The sequence below is a fragment of the Arachis hypogaea genome, chromosome 13 (assembly GCF_003086295.3).
Source record: "Arachis hypogaea cultivar Tifrunner chromosome 13, arahy.Tifrunner.gnm2.J5K5, whole genome shotgun sequence".
In the NCBI taxonomy this organism is placed as follows: Eukaryota; Viridiplantae; Streptophyta; class Magnoliopsida; order Fabales; family Fabaceae; genus Arachis; species Arachis hypogaea.
In genome coordinates this window covers 106,132,016-106,137,761 of record NC_092048.1, presented here as the reverse complement: position 1 = coordinate 106,137,761, position 5,746 = coordinate 106,132,016, and the positions used below count along the sequence as shown (strand labels likewise).

Genomic DNA, 5,746 nt, shown 5'->3' with positions numbered 1-5,746 from the left:
TTTAATTTAAATAATTTTTATTATAAATAAATTATAGTTTATTTTATTAAATTGAGTTTTAAGAGATTAATTTATTTTGAATGATTAAATTAATTTTTATAAATTTTTTAATTTTAAGTTAATTAATATTTATGTATAATTTTTATTATAATTAGTTATTTTATATAAATTGAAATTAAAATTTTAGTAATAAAAAAATAATAAAAAATTATATCAATAATTTGAATGATTGATATTTTTAGATTTAAAATTATATTTTATAAAATGTGATTGATACATTTATTTTATAACTTAAATTAAAAATAATTATTTAAACTCATTGATATATTGATAAATAAAATTTTATGTATTTTAAAAATAATCTTTACAATATTAAATTTAAATTTTAAAGTATTATTTTATTTTAAATATTTTATAAAATTATTATATTATTTATATATATTTTATCCTAAACTTAAAATTCCTAAACTAAAACCTAAATTCTAACCTTATTTCATAAAACATAAACGCATATCAGAAAAGAAAGGAGGGGGGAAGAACCGAATCAGAAAATGAGGGGAGCCGCGAGGGAAGGTGGGAGAGAACCGAATCAGAAAATAAGGGGAGCCGCGAGGGAAGGAGGGGGAAGAGGGAGACGGCGCGGTGGGCGTCACTGCCACCAGAGCCGCCGTCGAATCACCATGGGGGAGAAGGAGAGAGAAGCAGAACCGCGAAGAGAGAGAGATTGACGGAGACGTTCACGCCGTTCGTCCTCGTCGCTGCCATGCGTTGCCGCCGCCGCCGCTAGTTTCACTACCGTTGAACTCGAAGGACAAAGGGAAAGCGACGTTGACATAGAGATTGATGGAAGCCAGTGAAGCGCGTGAGACAAGGAAAGCCGATTCTGTCACCGCCGCCGCACCCAATTGCCGTCGGTCGAGCTCGCCGTTGTTGGATGTGAACCGGTGTCGCGTCCTTGCGGCCAGAGCCACCAGCGCCACTACTACTACAATAGAGATGGAAAAACTAATTTGCTGAATTTATTGTTCACTGGTGGTTAATCACGAGGTATGATTTGAAAACTGTTACGATTGTCCTATATCCATAGCTTTATAATTATGAAAAGTGATATGCAAGTGATTATCCAACAAGAAATTAAAAAAAAAAAGAACAAAAAATCCAAATGATATTGTTCTACTCAATGAATAAATGTTCATGTGAGTGAAAACCATTTCTAGAAAAGGATTCCATTTTTACATTTTGATTTTGATTTGATATAAAATTTGGTACTTTTAATGTTGCTTGTGATTTTTAATTTTTTATTGATTGTTAATATGAGAACTCATGCTTTATATCTTATTATGTGGTGGAAGCTTTAAATTTTGTTTGCTTTAGAATTCATTTTTATTTTCCTAGCATACAACCTGTTCAATGAAATGCTTCAACTAAATATAAAACAACATGACAATATCAATCATTAAATTAACAAACAGGTCGGTTGTGAAAAACTTGAATGAGTTGTTCTGGTACCGTAAAATGTGGACAGGTATTTCTCTAAATCCTTCTGAATGAGCTTTACTATCTAATTCTGAAGGCACAATTTGGACAAGTATTTTTCTAAAACTTGGGTTTTATACATTAGCTAATTAAGTCAAGTTTATTTTTCGTTTAACCTTTTCAAACTCTGCTTGCTTATGTGCTATGAGTTATGACTGTTTCGGTCATCAATTTGTGACATCAGTCTCTATTTTGGAGATGGCTCACGTCAGGTGCATAGTTCAGCAAGCTTAAGGGTAAAAGCTAATTATTCTTTATATTCCTTATATTTTGATTCCACTTACATATTAAATGAGTATGACTTATTTTTCTTCTAATTTTAGACTAAGGTTTCATAACAGTGATTCAATGACAATATAATTCATGATAATTATTAGTTCGCACGTCACATTACAAACTAAAATGATAAATAGTCTTTTTCCCCTCCTTTTATTAATCTAATGAGTTTTAGAATTGAGTTATAAATAGTTTTTAGTGTTGAATGACACCAGGTACTTTTTAAAAAAATTTATTTTTGTAACTGGGTCTTCTTTGTTCTCCTTAAAGGTTGGAACTTGTTTTTAAACTAATGTTAGCTTAGTTCAATTGGTTCTGCATTGGTTAATTGGTATAATTTGGTCAATGTCTAGTTCTAGTATGCCTATAAGTTGAAACTATTAAATTTGGTTAATGTCTAGTTCTTGTATGCCTAATTAATTGTTATTATTTAATTAGGAGTTTTGATGGACATTATCTTTACTGCATATTTAATTAACGCATTCGAATCCAATCCCATGGATAAGGCTTTGTTCATTACGTGGTGCTATGACTCATGTATTTTGTATATCTGAGAGCTCATGCTTGTGATATTCAATTTTTCTTTCTGCTATACAGCTTATTATTTCAAAGTTAAACATATATTTATTATTGGGCTCATTTACATGTTCTAGAAATCATCTCCTGTTGTTGTCAGATATGCTGATCGAGAACGTGAATGGCTTGGTAACTCTTTCAAATTTTACTTCCTTCAAAACTTATTGAGTTAAATAATGTATTAGTGTGCCTTAACCAGGTTCTACTTCCTAGCTGATTAATAGATTATATTTTCTCTATCTAGTTTAGTTCAGTTTAAAGAAGGTTTTGATTGCATGTTGTAGTTTAGTTTCTTAAGGAAAAATTAGTGAAAAGAACAGGTTTCACACTGAAATGTGAACTCATAGGCATATATAGCTTCATCTTGTTCTCTCCCTTTTTATTTTATGGTAATTACACAAACCTTGCTTGAATTTTCTTTATTCGTTACAAACTTCTCCTGACACATGGTCTGTTGAGGGAAGTTCCTATGTGTTCTCAAAATAGAGAATAGTATCGTATATAACGAAGGTAAAACTCAAGGGAGGTGAGAGTAATTTTATGTTTGTGTGTGTGGGCACAAGCGTTTTGAAGCTGCGGTTTAGCCTTGGCACTGTATGTGTCTATACTGAATCTTTGTATGTTTTGTTTTAAGACCCCCTTTTTCTTTAGCTTCCCTTAAAAATTGAGAGTCAGCCTTGATGCAATGGTAAGGTTGCTACCTTGTGAGTTAGAGATTATGGGTTCTAGATTTCAAATCATTGAAAAATGGTCTATATATACACCCATATACAGAAAGGTATTCCTAACTATTAATTTATCATGCAACTGGCTTTGGAGTGATTTATTAAGTAGTAATATAGAGCATGTTGTCATTCTAATGCTGGACAAAATGAGTTACTAGAAGCCATGGGGTTGGAAAAGGACATGGTAAGAATGTTAGAGTTCGTATTCATTGTTGAATAATATGAGTATAGTTTTTTGTTTTTCCTGTGCATTTTTAAAGGAAAAACAAATCTTGTTTCTTAAGATAGTGTTTTCTGGTTGGTGGTCTTTTCAAGTGTGTGGCACTTATTAGAAGCTTCTCCATGAGAAAGGAGCTGAATGAACATAATGGAGTTTGTAATTTGTAGTTTACATTTTGGATATTTATAATTTCTTGTTTTTCTTATCCTATATATCTATCTAGTTCATTAGGGTTCTTCAATATGTCTTGTTAGTTTGTACTTTAAAGTTTATATGTTGAAGATTTATAAAACAATCTTAGTTAAATGAAAGATATTTAAACTATCTATGTTATTATATATTATATAAATGTTGACTTGCTGAGTAAATTAGTTAATATATTAATTAATTAAAAAACTAATATAATTTGGTAAATTATGTGTGTAATTTGTATTTAAAAAAATTATTACAAATAAATAGAGTTTTGTAACTAAAGAAAAAAGTTACAAAATCAAGTTATATTTTGTAACAAAATTTTATGATAGGAAAAAATATATTGTCACCAAAAATATTTTGAGGATCAAAATTTGTTATCACTTTTGTAACGACTTTTAGTTTTTTGTATCAGAAAAATTTGTTACAAAATATCACTTTGAATTGTAACAGTTTTGTTTTTTGTTACAAAAACTTTTTGTAACGGGACATACTGCAACGGCCCCTTTTTTTGTTACAAAATCCTTTTGTTTCAAAATTTCGATTTTTTGTAACAATTTTTTTGGTTACAAATATTGCTTTTTCTTGTAGCGGTGGTGGTCGTTGGTAGTCACAAGGAGGTCCACCATAGCCATCGGTTTGGTATGCATCTTAGAATGACCCTTGCTCATAGTGCATTGGAGAGGGTTTTGGCCATGAAGGTTGTCCATAAGTTTGAGGCTCCTCTCACCTTTGATTGTCCCATCCTTGATGCATGTTCTCATTGTAGCTTCTATGCCCTACAACATAATTTGAACCAAACTCATAGCCAAAGTGGTGAGAATTCATAGTAACAAGAGAAAATAAAAGCAAAAACTAACAAGAAATAATGAAATTAAACTCCTAAATCTAGCAATAACTAACAAAGAAACAAAAGGCAAACATATTCACAATATTCACAATAACCAATAACAAAGCACACATTTGCAACTCCCTAGCAATGGCGCTAAAAACTTGACGGAGGATAAATGTCGATAAAGAATTTCATAAAAATAGTTTCGTCGAAGTATAGATCTAAACCGACAATTAAACCTCAATCAACGTTTAAATTGTTTGTCACAATAAAAACCCAATAAAAATAACCGAAGTATTTAAATCTCGAGTCGTCTCTCAAAGAAATTGTAGGGAAGTGTACTTATTATTGGTTATGGAAAAGTATATTTTTAGGGTTTTGTAATAAGAAACAAGAAAGTAAAATGGCAAGAAAATAAACTAATAACTAAGAAAGCTCTTAGCAAGGAAAGAGAATTAGAAGTCCTATCCTCATTACCATCGTCAATTGTGATGGTAAATGTAAATTGCCTTCACTTAGTTAACCTCTAACCAATGAAGGAAAGTCAAGTGCATACAATCAACTTGAGTTCACAAGTCCTAGTCAACTCATAGTGAGAGACTAGATTTAGTGAAGTTCAAGTTAACCGGCAATCTTCAATTAGCAATCAACAAGAGACTTTGACAATTTAAGAGTCTCCAAATCATTAACCCAAGCCAAGAACACAAAAATCTATTTTAAAATCTAACCAATTATTTTATCAAACACTTGGAAGCCACAAACTAAAAACATAGAAAATTAACAAGAATAAGTAAAATCTAAGATTAGCAATCACAAGAAAACAGTGACCATAAATTAAAGAAAACGACAATAAACATAAAATACCTCAAAGTGCATTAAAGGGAAATTGGAATCAACAAAGAGTTATGAACAATAAAGCAACAAAGTAAAGGAAACAACATATAAAACTAAGAACACAAAGAAGGTAATAACGAGAAATTAAAAAGAAGAACTTGAATCAATATGAGAAGTAGAATCTAAACCTAGATGAAACTGAAATTAAAAGAAGAAACCCTAAACCTATAGAGAGAAGAGAGCCTCTCTCTAGAATTCTACATCTAACTAAAACTAAAGTGTGTGAATGAATGATTGAATGATGTCCATCCAGCTCCACTCCCTAGCCTCTTGTCTTCATTTTCGGGTTTGAAATTGGGTCAAAAGCAGTCCAAAACTCTTCCCCAACATTTTCCCGTTACTGAGGCACGTGCCGCTTGTCACGCGTACGCATCAGTCACGCGTACACGTCGCTTTGATAATTCACTGGTCATGTGTACGCGCTAGTCACGCACACATGTCATTTGGACTATGGCTTGGTCACGCGTATGTGTCAGCCACGCGTATGCGTCGAGA

The 5,746-nt window shown here is 31.7% G+C and overlaps 1 long non-coding RNA gene across 1 annotated transcript; it reads left to right on the top strand.

Moving 5' to 3' along the window:
• Positions 1-465: 465 nt before the first annotated feature.
• LOC112732533 (uncharacterized) lies at positions 466-2,552 on the top strand. Its single transcript, XR_003168055.2, has 2 exons — positions 466-1,047; positions 1,473-2,552. It is a non-coding gene; the product is annotated as an uncharacterized lncRNA (long non-coding RNA).
• Positions 2,553-5,746: the final 3,194 nt, after the last annotated feature.